Here is a 14,469-nt window from a genome sequence, read left to right on the forward strand (position 1 = left end):
TCAGCAAGAAGTCCTTCTGGAAGCCTGGCAGGTGTCTTTCTGCATGGACTGTGCACAGGATATAGCAGAGCCCTTGTGAATATACCAGCCAGTGATAAACTAAGAAACTGCTAATCTAAAGGAATTTGCTAGTTAACATGGTCCTGCCCACATTTAAGTGTGCTGAGGTGAGACGTTCAAGTGTACTTTTTGAGAAAGAAGTTACATTAATGCCCAAAATACCAGTATTTTTCCATTTTAATAAATTTCTCCTTCCTCAGCTGTCACTGCAGAGAAGGTGAAGAATGAAGGGGAAGGAGTCAATGTGATGATGAACTGCTGTAGGATAAATTTCCATGCAGAAGCTTTCTTCTGTGTAGGACTGCTTCAGAGCCTGAAGATCTGAATAGTGCAGGTCATTAGGATGAAGTAATCTGGGAACAGGCTTTGGGACCCTACACCTGCAGTATTAGGGGAAAGACCCTCACAGATGTTCAGGGTGGTTTTTGAGCTTGTCTCCTCCTTCTGAAGTATGCCTCACCCTCCCCTTGGTTGTCCGTGGCTGCTCCAGAGCCTAAAAAGCCCCAGTGAGAAGCAAAGACAATATTCATACAGTCTCAGGCATTTGCGCAACTCAGTACTGGAGTTCACGTAGGCAGCTTTGTGTGGGGGTAAAACAGTGCACCATCTCCATGTGGTGACTCATTTTATGCACAAATTGAGCATACATCCAACCCCAACTTAGTAACACAAGGCTGCATTCAGTTCACATGCTGTATCCAGAGGCTGCATTGTCTCCCTGTCCTCACACCCACTACCCCCTACCACCCCTGTACTAACCAGCTCCGTTACTAGTGCATTTCACTGCAGGTGCTGTGCTGCTAGTTACTGACTGTCCTGGTTCTGGCTAGGATATTGTTAATAAACTGTTTCAGCCAAAACCAGCACATTTAGCTACTGTCTCCTTAACACCACCTGGGATTTTAGTTGCAGAGCTATGCTTTTACACCTGCTTTTAATGTTAGTTTCTCACCTGGCTGACCAGCCTGTAAGTTTCTGATAGACTTGTTACCTGCTAGGGCTGTTTGAGTATATTTTGTCCTCTGGCTTTGAAAAAAGTGCAGAAAGTGTTGGCTGTACGCCAGTATTGAACACTTTTGAGTTTGTTGAGGTTCGTGATCCATGGTTAGCATAATTAGCAGTGCTAGGAGGCATTAGATCTGCCTGCTCTGTGCAAGTTGTGAATTCACACAGAATGCTGTGTGGTTTTTAACTTCAGTTTTAAGGTGTTTGGGGTTGGTTGTGAATGGTTTCTCTGCTGTCACTAATGCATGGCACCTCACCAGGGATGCCTCCAGTGTCTGAGTTAACGGCTTCATGTGATCTTTCTATTTCAACAGCTATTAGAAGGGCCTCCCCAGGAACCCTGCATGCAGTTCTGGGTGCTGTCATACAAGAAACGTGGATTAATTTTAGAGAGTCCAAATGAAAGCAAGAACAATGAAATTCTAGAAAACCTGTCTTAAATGATTCTGGGTAGGAGAAGGCTAAGGAGGGGAACACTTTCAAGTTTTCACTGATAAAGAATCTGCATTTTTATGTAGGGAAAATAGGACACCTAAGGGTTTGAGTTGCCTGGAAATTCACTGGAACTCCAGTTTCATTATAAATGGCAAAACCAGGTAGGATGTATCTGTAGAAACCCACCTAATCCTCCCTTGGATATGGAGATGGAATCTGTAATTCTTGGAACCCCATCCAAGATGGAAGAAGAGAAGGCAGCATTGTTAGATGTGTCTTGTGGATCACCGTGAATTTTATAAACTGGAAAATGACCATTTGTTACCTAGGGGAAACAGACAACACTGACATAGTTGAAAAAGATCTCTTACATTCCCAAGGCTGTGAAGAATAGGCTCTTTCAAACCATCTCTTCTCTGTTTATTCTGTCTCAGCTGTATTTGTTAGGTTTAAAAAGTTCAAGTTTACCTGTTTTCATCTCCAGTGTTTTTATGCTGCATCATTTTGAAGAACTCTGTCAGAGAACACAGAATCACAGAATTGTTGTGGTTGGAAGGGACCTCTGGAGAAATGCAAGAATGCTCTTTTCCATCCCAAAATGAGTTCCTATCTCCAACGTTTCCACTCCTGGACTACTCTTTTCCAATTTTAGTAGACTTTTGTTGCAAACCTCTATTGTATATGTGTCCTTTGTTCTCACAGTTGCTGTGCATCAGACAAAACTTCAAGACCCTAGATTGTCGTGTGACTGTGTTAGACAAGGGAAGTCAAAAAGAATCATGCAGTAAAGCCCCCTTACTTTAAATGTTCATAATGACTGAAAGCTTCCTTCTGTGTTCATTTGTTCATTGCGGCATTTTCAGACTGGAAGTCTTCAACAGAAGTTGTCCTGCTCTGTGAGGTTAGAACATGGCATGGGCAGGAGAGGCTTCTGACCTGAGCAGATGTGTTTCCAGTGTGCTGAGCTGATGCACTCTCAAGGGTGTCTTGAGAGCTGTTTTGAAGAGAGGCTTAGGTGTAGTTGGAGTTAGCAATACTAAGTGTCTTGTGAGCAGGGCTGCGATGTGTGTTACTTGCAGCATTGATAACTACCATGTGTTACAGTAGGCAGCTAGAAAAGAAGCATCACTAATACTTACACTGAAAACAAATGCGCTGAGAACCTGGGTTAATGTCTTGCCTAATGGAGACAGGCTCAGTGCATCCTAAGGGGAGTGCAGCACTCACCTTGGATGAGATTCTGGTGACCACAAAGCTAGACCTGATCAGCAGACAGATGGGATAAAAATGAAGTGTCTTGTGCATACCTCAGAGAGCAGTGCCAACATGGGCATGTAGGGAAGCTTGGTGGTGCTGGTGGAACTCTTCCAGAGCTGGTCACAGCTTCCACATCCTTGAGAAAGACAGTTGGCAAGCAGGTAGTGTAGATAGTGGCATCTGGGTTTGTCTGATCTGGTATCCATTGAGCTTCTTCAGCCTTAAGTGACTTAGACATTTGTGCCAGTCAATGGGTGAATTGGGTGGCTCCAAGTGCCCTTTTTCACTGCTGCTGGAAGCTGGGATGATGCCAGTGTCCAGGGCCATAATCCTGCTTATATCTGCCAGGCATGCACCGAATCCGGTGCTCGGCAGGGTTCCCATTTGTATCCTTCATTTGGCCCAGCTGTGAGTAGTATTTCCAGTGTTAACCACATTGTGCTCCAGACACCATGGACAAGGAATCTCAGTGCCAAGCACATCAGCGGTATGGCAAGCTGTGGAAAAAAAAAGCCAGGTACCATCTCATGGAGACGGGGGCCATTTCAGATGAAGGGCATTACTGGGTGTGGGAAGTGAGAAGTGTTCATGTGGACTGACAGGCCTGGGGCCCTCTCTGCTATTGGCATGCGGCTGCTGGTGGAGAACTGGCAGCAGAGAGAAGGAGAAGCTTGGGACTGACACTTTATGGGAGAGTTATTAAAAAAAGAATATAGGACAAATTCAGGAGGCTTTATGGTGACTCAAAGAGGGGACGGGAGATTTAGCATCAACATTGTTAAAACTGTTGACACCATGAGGCTGGGAGGCTGATGGCAGGCTTGGAGTTGCTCTAGCAGGTGGCTGTCACTGGACGCATGGGGCAAATTGACAGGAGTAAAGTAAGATGTGGAATTAGTAGGTGCATTGATACCGATGGCATCTGTGCCCATGCAGCCCCAGTGCCCCAGCAGCGCGGGTGGCTGGGCTTGGGGTGGCTGAGCCCCGAGACCCCAGTGGTGCGAGGAAGGAGCCTCAGGGTGCTCGCAACAGCCTGTGTCCCCGCGCACCGAGGCGTGCACGCCTTAAGGCGCTTTGCAGAGGCACCTGGCTCGGCGCTCCGCAGAAGTTGCTGTGGGACAAGGGGCAGGCGGCTGCGTTAGCTCCGCTAACAGCAAGGCAGACCCTCTGGAAGCTAGCGCTGCCTGCGCCGTGCGGGGTCCCCTGCGCGCCCCGCGCCGGTGGCTCCGAGCGCGCTGTGCAGGCGTGGGGTCAGCGCCCGCGGCGGGGGCCGAGACGGGCACAGCTGTCGGCGGCCGGGAGGGACGGTGGGGCCGGGCCCCGCTGAGTGACGGCCGGGACGGGGCTGGGGCCGCGGCCGCCCCCCCGCCCCCAGCAGCGGCGCAGCCGGCACGGGCAGGACGCGCCGCCCGGGCTCGGCTCGGCTCACGGGTGCGGTAAGCGGGCGGAGGGGTGGCGGGTCCGACCCAGCTCTTACCTGGGCACAGTTATTTGGCCGGTACCGGACTGTACCGGCTCGACATAAACACGGGCCGCCTTCGCACTGCGAGCGACCGGCTCGCACAGCTCGCATGGTGCCCGGCTGCCCTGCCTGCTTGTCCATCCGTCTAGCTATGTGTCTGTCTGTCTGTCTGTCTGCCTGCCTGCGGGTGGCCGTGCCCGCAGCGTCGGATCGCTGCGTTGCGCCGGGGTGCTCGGAGCCGCCGTTGCGGCTGTGCCCCGGTGCAGCCTCCGGTACCCCGCCGGGACGCGATCACTTGTATCCGCGGCGGAGCGGGTCGGGGGGACCGCGGGCAGCGCCGGGAGGTGCGGGGCGGCCCGGAGTGTGTTGCGGAGGGCGCCAGTAGTTGCGTTTGGTTGCTGTTGCGTTTGTAACCCTGTGAGCCCTGGTGGGAAGTAGTTTTCCAGGGCATGGATCAGTAGAAAGCTGCGCTGCTTTTGTACGGGAAAAGTGGACATTAGCGCCGAGGGGAAAAGATTCCTTGAGTCCTTGTAGTGTGTTTTCCATGGGTTGAGCTCGCTCTATCTTGAGTTAGTCACTGACTTGCTTTGGAGGGTGCTGCCTATCTCAAAGATAACTTTCCTTCGCTCTGCTGGACGCAGTGTGTGCCCTCACTCACGAGCCATCCTGATGTACTCATCTGCTGGCTTCTGCTTCTGAAGCCGTCCTGCACGGTCTGTGGGGCAGAACCCGTTGCCCACTGCCCCCTGCTCTGGACCCCTAGGCAGAGGTCCTGTCTCTTGTTGCTTTACATCTTTTCCTTGAGAATTGGGCTTTGAGCCAGAAGGGTGCTCAGCACGTGGCTGCAGCTATTTTTAGGTCTGTATAAAATCCCTTCTTAGTGTGTGACTCGCCAGCTCACGTGGGAATGAATTCCTCACTTCTCATCAAAGAGGCAAGATCTGTGCCGAGAGGTGGCCACCTTCTCTCACCCTGCCTGATAGAGTTAAAAATAGTGAACAACCTTCTGAGCCAGCCAGCCCTGCTTCAGGTTATGATAGGGAGCCCTTCATCTTTTGTCAGCTTGGAAAGACGAGCTGGGACACAACGTTAAAGCCAAGCACTGTCTTGCCAGCACCGTGGTGCTCGGAGCCCAATGCCTTTAGTAGTGGTGTAGAAGAGCCTGCACTGTTGGCTCTTGCACACTTTCTACCTATTGTACCCTAGTGTACATGTATTCGGGCATTCTGACAGGCATGCTGCGTTGTATGCTCACTGCTGCTCATTTCAAGGTCTCTGTTTTTGTCCTGGCAGGGCTCTCTTTTTGTACTACTGCTACTTTTTCCCTTTCAGCATTGCTTTGTTTTGCAGCCTGGCTCATCTTGTTGTTTTCTCCATAGGAGAGTCTGCTGGCTTTTCTCCAGATAACAAACATGGTTTTGCACAATATTAGGCATATATTGCTTTCTCCCCTCCTGCTTGTTGATTTTGGAAGATCAAACAGATGTGAAGATAGGCTCTCTCATTCCTGATTTCCTTTGCTCATGTTTTACTTTCATTCACCATAAGGATAGTTTGATTTACCTTTTCAGGAGATCCTGAAAGATCCCTTTGTGCGAAGCATCTGTCCCGTTGCCTGGTGTGTAACTGCACCCCGCAGAGTGATGTGCTGCTGAACGTGATGTTTGCAGATGAATTATTTTTACTTTCCTGTTTGCTGCTTCACTGTTTTCCAAGCAGGTGGAGTTGTTGTGAAAGCCCAAGGGGAGGAGGCTGGGATCTGCTTTCTGACTTTTTTCCTCTGTAGTTGATGACCATTTGTGAATTGTGAATGAGGAAGAATCTGTCTTCACCTCTTTATTCAAGGCAGGGCCTTGTAGTCAAAGTTTACTTTGACTCTTGGAAGAAACAGGCGATATTGTGTTCCGTAGCTCCATGTTCCTAAGCGGCCACATGTGTTTTGTCACAGAACCGCATCACTGCTGGTGGCTCAGTGGTTCTCTGGTCCATCCGCAGCTCACAGTAGATCTCTCCTCACCCATGGAGGTTGTGGCTTCATATGGCCTATGTGTAGAAACCCACAGAGGTGGAAACCCCATTTCCCCAGTGCCCTGTCTCAGAGCTGCATCGCCTTCCTGGGAGGGAGTTCTTCCTACTTGTTCTTGGTGAATGAGATAAACACATATCAGAGGCTGTCCTGGGTCAGACCACAGGGGGGCCAGTCCAGCTGGCCAGTCCAGTGCCAGTCCAGATGGCAGCAGTGGGTAGCAGATGTGGTGGGAGAAGTGTGGAAAAGGAGGAATGCCTTCCCAGAGCTCTGTCCCATCCCAGCACTGTGCTGTTTATTAGCTGTCATAGCTGGAGGTGGTATCTTTGTTTCTTCAAGCCTTGGAGGGCTGAGTAAAGGTCCCACCTCTGTAAAATGTCTCATTCAGATTTGGTGCTCAGTATACACCACATACTCATTGCTGCTGGAACAGTACTTGTTTTGTTCCAGTGTTCATTAAGCATCAACATTATCTAGGGTTTATTAGTGGCACCTTGAGGGAGCATTTCACTTGCAATTCCCCTGCCTCAGCCACACTAGCAGTGAGGTGGGATCAGGAATATGCAGATGTAGGTGTGTTACGAACAGCTCATAGTGCTTTGCTTCGGGCTGTCTGTCAGGGCCTTTGATCTACAGGACATTGCCATCGCCTGTGGAAGTGTCCAAGTGCCTGCTCAGTGCAAGACAGAAGCCTTTCCGCTCCTGTGTTCACATGGCATCCTTAGGTTCAGCTGCTCCCTTCAGCTGGAGTGTGCCAAAGAGGCAGGAGTCCATCTGAGGAGTAACAGAAGTTCAGGAAAGGAACCCAAAGATCCCTTTTCAGAGAAGGCTGGCTGTGAAGTTTCCAAGTGGAAGGGATCAGTTACAGAGCAGGAACTGGTGTCACTAATGACTCAAGTGTACCCACACGCCTTTCGTAGGGATTAGTAGTTAATCGAATAAGTACATGCCAGCTGCATCAGAGAACCTCACCCCGAATAGGAGAACCCGTAAGTGTGTTTACAATGTGTCCCTTAAAAGTATGCACGCATTCCTAAACAGAAGGTACAGCTGGGATGGCTTGTGTTTGTGATTGTGCAGGGTTTGACACCATTATGTGTGGCTTGGTCATCAGACATCCAGGTGATTTTCTGGATGACCCTGATAAGGTAGACCATGTGGTAAGAGTAGCATTGAGTTGTGTGACTTGCAGGCTGCAGGGGTGTTGAGGATAGGAGGGCCAAGAGAGTGCAACCAGTGTAAGACTTCCCTTGGCCTCAGAGGGTGAAGGGAGAGGTCACAGAATCATTAGGGTTGGAAGGGACCTCTGGAGACCATTTAGTCCAATCCCTGCCAAGGCAGTGCCAAGCCACTTTATTCAAGCACAGGGAGCTTTCCCTACTGCATGCGTGACCTCAGAGAACAACCTGTTTGCTGTGGGACTGCCAAGTGCAAGGATGGGAATGTCCGCACTGGCGTGGGAATGAAGCTGCAGTATCAGTAAGTGCTGTCCACAGCATAATTGATCTTCATTGTTTTAGGCTTCGGTGGCGACAGTGACTCCGGATAGCATTATGTGTTTTGCATGGCTGATGTCATCTAGAGAGGCAGAAGTCACAGTGTGCTTTGATACATCCAAGATGTCTCCTTTGAGATGTTTCTTTTCAAATAGAAATTCCACTGTGTCTTAGTTGCTGGTTGTGAGGTTTTTAACAAACCAGAGTAAATCCAGATCTACCTTGGAAAAGTCCCGAGTTTCCTGAAGGGACAGCGGATTCCCTGTTAGAATTTACTAGGCAGGAGCCTCTTGCAAGGAGCTGAGACGGCCTCAGTCTTTCTAGTTGATGGCCGGCTTGCCTGGTGCAATGAGGATGAGTGCCGAGCTCTGTTTTCTCCATCTGATGCCAGAGCTTCTCATTGTTTGGAGCATTCTTTTTTCTGTCCACTCTTCTCATCCAGGGCATGAATGTGCTGGCACTGCTGAGCTCTGCAGGGGAAAGGCTGAGGTACAAAGGTACGCCTGATGGGCACTGCTAGCTGAGCAGGGGATGGGGACATCAGCCACCTCCTGTGCTCTGTTGTATTGATGCTTGTCTATTCCGCAAGCTGCACAAGGGCTTCTCAGTATGAGAAAACTGCAGAGCAAGGTACTATTGTGGTCTGGAAGTTGAGCAACTCACTCTCATGCTGCAAGAGCAAGGGGCTTAGCCAAGGTGACTTTCAACCGTGTCTGAGCTCATGATGGTTTAACAACAGTTTGCTTCACAGGAAGGCAGTTAAACCCCCTTGTGTTGAGCTAGAATCGGGATTCAAACTTGAATCACAGCAGTGAGGACTTTGCTTCAGCTGGGTAAGTGAAGTGAGTGCAGAAACCAAGTGTTTGAGAAATGCAGGGATCAGCTTGAAGCCAGTTCCCATCCTGTGAAATCACCTCCGGGCATTCAGAGGAGGAGCCTGCCAGTTGGACAGACCTGTGCATTCTTCTGGGACCACATCACAGGAAGTTTAGATGGGTAAGGGACCTCTGGAAGTTTGTGGTCCAGTGCTCTCCTCTGAGCAGGAGGAGAACCTGACCCAGCCCCAGAGCTAGGTCAGGTTGCCTGGTGCCTTGCTCAGTTGAGTATCAAATACGAAGGATGGAGATTCCACCACCTCTGTGGCCCTATACCACGGTTACACCACTCTCGCAGAAGGCAGTTTTCCTCTTGCCACAACTTGCTCCCATTGCCCATTCCTTTCCCTGGTGCACCTCTGAGGTGAGACTGGTTCTGTCTTCACTCAAAATCCTTTCCCTTTAGGCAGTAGATGACTGCAATTAGATCCCACTGCATTCCTCTTCAGGCTGAAGAAGGCCAGTTGCCTCCATTTCTCCTTGCAACTTCTGTGTCCCTGCCTCCTTGCCCATCCTGACAGCCCTGCACTGGAGCCTCTTCAGCTTTGTCAAGACCTGTCTTCTTCTGGGGGGCATCAAACTGGACTTCAGTGGTGCTAAGCAGAGGGGCATGCCCTCTGTGGACCTCCTGTCTATATGCTTTCTAGTGCAGCTCGGACTGCGAATCCAGTGCAGCGTCTGTAGGATGTCTCTTGTGGCTTTAACAAGACATTTCAACATCTCGTACGTTCAAGGTGGTGATGCAGAGTGCAAGTAGACTAGTGGTGCTTGACACTGCAGCCTGGTCTGTGTTTATGGCTTGTTAAAAAGACGATTTCCTCTCTGGCTGAGAAAATGAGATCAGCCTAACAAATAATCTACAAAAAATGAGCAGGAGACAATTCCCCTAAAAGGACTGTGTTTAGCTATTTATCTTCATTTCTTCAAGCCGAAGACTTGACATTCAGCAAGAGCAAAGTGTGTTCCTTTGCAGTGGGGTAAACTTCTGAATACCTGTACTGCAGGTATGGGGCACATGGTCACCTGCTGCTGGGTTCTGGTTGTGTCTTCAGAGAAGGGACCACTGGCTCCAGTGTGATGCTTGTGCCTGTGCGCTGGGAGGGGAGCATTCCTGTACCAGCACACCTGCATTCGCTTTCCTTGTGACCAGGGGAACTAGCAGTAAGAAGCACCCAGCAGTTAAGCCTTTGGATGGGTAAGGCTGTGTGATGACACTGGGGACAGATTTAGGTCTTCCTGTACCCTGCTCTGGTTTCCTACTGGGTTTTGCAGAATTGGCGTAGACTCACACGTTTAGATGTGGTCGCAGAAGGAGCCAATGCACAGTTTTCCCTCTGTTGTCATTGGATCTGGCTGTAGTTTGTTGGTCCCTTCTTGGAACTCCTGGGAGCTGGGGATGTTGGAGTGCCCAGTGACTCAAACAGCAGGGCAGCTGTGGAGAGCTCAGACTCTTGCACACCAGCACCCAAATATGCTGGGGTGCGAGCCCAGGGTTTGCAAGTTGTCCCATGAGCAGCAGAACCACCAGAGACTCACTTTTTGGTGTATTAATGTCCTTCATCCCTACATCCCCACTGTATCTGCCCCAGCACTAACACTTGCAGTGAATCTCCCTTCCGCAGGTGCCTCTTGTACTCCCTGCCTGTACAGCTCCCTGCAAATGGCCCAGCTCCCTCCATTCGCTGTCAAAGGAGATGCTTAGGCTTGCTCCACATCACACCTCTGCTGATGGACCCTTTGCACACGTGCCCCTTGACAAGAAGTCAGGGTTTGAGTCCTGCATCAGATTTTATTGGAGTTAGCCCATGGCTCTGAGGTTTATCAGAGGACTGAGAGGCCATGTGAAAATACAGTCTTCGTTCAAGAAACCAGCTGCAGCTGATTTGCTCCTCTTACCCACACAGCATGTGTCTTGGATTTACACCTGGGTGATTCACTGTGGTCTAAGTGTATGCACAGAAAGTACTTAACTTCTCTTGAGCTAATAGGAGATGGTCACTTGAGGGATGTGTAGTTTCCCAAAAAAAGCCCTGGTGTTTGTCTTGGAAGTAAAATTAAAAAAAAAATAAAAAGACCTTGTGCAACTGTGGATAGGTTGATAGAAATTAGTTTTGTTATTTTCATCCTGTAAAATAATAGCTCTGAACTTTGACTGAGATTTATACTTCAGCTATGAAAAAAATCTCATACATAAATCTCATAAATCAAAACCCTGCATGAGTCAAGTAGGAACTCTTCTTGATCCAGGATGTTCTCACAAGGTTAACTTCTGTATCTGAGGCTGCTGAAGGACAGCTTCCATCCTGAATGCCCTTTTGTCTTCAGACTTGGCAGAAGAATCATCGATACCTGTGCTGGTGACACCACTTGGCTGCCTCCTTGTCTGAGACACCAAGCCCTCAGCTTGCTTTCCAAATTCAAAGCACTTAAAAAGTTTCCCAGTGGATTTGAGGGTTGGCTGAGGCTGGGGATGTGCATTTCTTTTGCTGTGGCTTTCACTGGGGGCAGAGTACACAGAGTTCCTGTCCTTTATGCCATTTGCTGGCGATTCAGTGTGGCTGGTGTCTTGGGATGCGCCAAGCCCTCCTGATGCTGAAGCCTGCTGCAAAACACTGAAATTGGGGATTGGCTTGGACTGATAACAGAATTTATTGCCAAAGAGCCCTGTATCTTGGCTGAGATTCGTTGCTCTTCCTCCCTCTTCATGTATGCAAAGGGCTTTCTGTAGTTTCCGTGCTGGTGCACATGGGAGGTTGTGCAGGTTGAGGCTGGACTTCCCAGCAGGAACATGTGTGAGCCCACCATCACCACATTATGCAGCACCCAGGGGAAATCAGCCTTCAGGTTTCCTCTGTGACACCTTTGTGTTTTCTTGGACTCTGTCTTGCTTGCTGCTGTTCCTGTTGCTTTACCCAGTTCTGCTTTCTTGTTTGTTCTTTTCCCTGGGGTTACCAGAGCCCTGGGGGATGATCCTGCCCATGTCCTCACTTGGCGATACCTGTGCAGCTCGGCAGCCTCCTGCAGCCTGAGCCCTCTGCTGCCCTGTGCTGGCCCTCCCTGCGTGCACACCTGAGAACCGTAAGCATGGACGTGAGGAAAGATTCCTTACAAAGAGGGTGGTGAAACACTGTCACAGGCTGCCCAGAGAGGTGGTGGGGACATTCAAGGCCAGGCTGGATGTGGTTCTGGGCAACCTGTTCTAATTGAAGATGTCCCTGCTCGTTGCAGGGGACTTGGAGTAGATGAGCTTTGAAGGTCTCTTCCAGACCAAACCATTCCATGATTCTATGACCATGCCCCTGTGCCTGCTTTATGCTGTGGATAGGACACTCTGATCCCATGTGGATCACCTTCCCAGGTCTCCACTGGTTCCCTGCAGGGGGGTCGGTGCTACTCTCAGTGTCCCAGAAAGGCGTAGTGCTGTAGGGGGCTGTACAGCTGTAGAGCAGTGAAAGGAGTATTTCCAGTGTTATATGGGATGCTTTTCATTTTCACATGTCCTGCAACACTCATTTGTTCAGTGGGTTTGGATCCTTCAGAAAGAAACTGTCCCATCCCCATCATAATCCCAAATGTTGTCCTTTTTTTGCCATTGATTTATTTTGTCTTCCTATATTCATGATAGGAGCAGTCTCCAGTGTAGATGACCTGTGGTGTATGTTCATCTCCCACATGATTTAATTTTCCTCCTTGAACCTTTTTATTGGTCTTCATGTGTACCAACTTGTGTGCTCTTCAGTCTCACCAAGTGCAAGTGTCTGGGCTGTCTTCTCATGTGTCTGATGAATACTTTGGACAATGAGATCCAATACCTTGCTGTCTTTGTAGTCAATATAAATTTCAATTTTTGGAGGAGTTAAAGTTGTAATAACATCAGTCCTGTGCAGCTCCTGTACGCTACATATATATTTTGGTGTGATGCTTCCTTTATTGATTGAATTAAAAGTGTAGTGGTAGGTTTAATGAAAATACCAAGAAATACAAGCTGCTTAGGAAGGCATTGATAGTAGACTTGATGGAACAGATTTGTGGTGACTTAGGGTTAACTCTTTCGTGGATGTCCTGGCTTTCACATTTGGATATGATACTGAGTTGTGCTGGAGGTTTTGGGTTGCTTTGGAGTGCAGGTGTGGGGAGACCTGTGTTAAACAATGTCTCAACCCTAGCAGGGGTCAGGAAGAGCTGTTTGTGGCAGTGGCTGTTCCAGCACGTTGTATAAGTGAAAATAGTTATGCTTAGGCAGAATTTACCTGCTTTATTATTTCCGTCAGTACAAAGACCTCTGTCCGTTTACAGCAGATCATAGAATAGCAGAATACCAAGTTGGAAGGGACCTCAAGGATTATCTAGTTGAAGCTTTCTTGGCAAAAGCACAGGCCGGACAAGATAGCCCAGTACCCTTTCCCGCTAAATCTTAGAAGCACTCAACAATGAGTAATCCACCACATCCCTGTGGTGATTATTCCAATGGCTGATTGTCCTCATTGTGACACATTTCCAAGATAAAGACTCTGGACTATTTTGCTGACAAAAAGTAGAAGAGGAATAAAACTTTCACATGAAAGATGGGCTATTTTGTGTTTTCTCCCAGCACTCCTTAGCATGAGAGGGTAGGAGAGGCCAGGGATGTGGAGATAAGGGGGCGCAAGTGAACGTGCTGATGCTGGAGGCTGCAGCCAGCAGGGTTGGTCCAGTGGCATGGAGCGGTACCCAGTACCCTGCACCATGTCATGATGTTCTTGCTGCGGCAGCTCTGGGGTTGTTGGCACTGTGTGGCTGCACCAGTGAGGCTGAGAACCCTGTCCCATCCCAGCAGCTCTGCTTGGGGTACATAGGGAACAGAACTCTCCCCATGGGGATTTGGGCCATGCTTCAGCAGGCTCTGCACCTGTCCTCACCCCTCAGGGCCTTTGCTATATGCAGCCCCGGCTTCATATCTCTGCAGGATGCTTTGAAACCCGAAGCGCTTTCCAGAAGCGTTCCCTGTGCGCACTGATGTCCGATGTCTGTCCCGCCTTTCGCCTCTCAGTGCTGACAGTCTCCGTCCTTCTGGCAGGAGGCGACAAGGTCAGCGCTGCTGAGCTCCGTCCCAGTTGAGCCACCATGGCTAGAAAGGGGCTGGGACTTCCTCAGGAGTGGTTGTCCACACGTCACCAAGATGGAGGTTGCCATGTGCATGGCAGCTGTGGGTATTTTAAGTCATTACAGGGAATTTATCAGCACAGGGTGGGTTATCCACTGCTGTCCTGCCTGCTCTTAGCTCTGGCTGCTTCTACAACAAGGGAGTCAAAACTAAGACTTGAATATGAAATACAGGCTAGTAGTGGTTTGTGTGCTTTAAGCTAAGGTTGCAGTGGGATGGCACATCTCCAGATCCAGGTCCAGGCTGCTTTTCTAGGCTCTCTCACATCAGAATAATAAATTGCTGTAATGACAAGTGTTTGTTCTTCATAGAATCATAGAATGGTTTGGATTGGAAAGGACCTTAAGATCATCCAGTTCCAACCCACCTGCCATTGGCAGGGACACCTTCCACTCGCCCGTGTTGCTCAAAGCCCCATCTAACCTGGCCTGGCCTCGCTGTGTGATTGTGATAAAGGCTCTGCTTTTCTCTATGCCAACCAGAAGGGCAGCCCTGCTGGGCTGAGCTGCTGGACGTGGCTCCTAGCCTGACCCATGCAGGGTTGCATGGCTGCTGCGCATCCGTTTCACAGCTCGAGGTGCCTTGCACTGACTGCTGCAGGGATTGGTAAAGCGCAGGAGTGCTGGAGTCCCCACTGCCTTGCTTGTCCAGACCCACCATTGCTCCTGCTTCCTCCTTCACCCTCTGCTACCCTTGACCCTGGTGCCTGC

At 49.6% G+C, this 14,469-nt stretch overlaps 1 protein-coding gene across 3 annotated transcripts in view; it reads left to right on the forward strand.

The window, feature by feature from the left end:
* Positions 1 to 14,469, forward strand: part of TMOD1 (tropomodulin 1) — a 38,318-nt gene that overhangs the window by 3,843 nt on the left and 20,006 nt on the right. For 2 of the 3 annotated variants that reach the window (XM_062604439.1, XM_062604437.1), the window contains exon 1: positions 4,081 to 4,193. The exons of the other annotated variant lie outside the window; for it this stretch is intronic. The gene's annotated coding sequence lies outside the window, so the exon portion shown is untranslated. Of the gene's footprint in view, positions 1 to 4,080; positions 4,194 to 14,469 lie in introns of those variants that run through there. 3 annotated transcript variants of the gene reach the window in all.

The sequence above is a fragment of the Pezoporus occidentalis genome, unplaced genomic scaffold (genome assembly GCF_034315485.1).
Source record: "Pezoporus occidentalis ecotype Australia unplaced genomic scaffold, CSIRO_AGI_Poc_V1 ctg86, whole genome shotgun sequence".
In the NCBI taxonomy this organism is placed as follows: domain Eukaryota; kingdom Metazoa; phylum Chordata; class Aves; order Psittaciformes; family Psittacidae; genus Pezoporus; species Pezoporus occidentalis.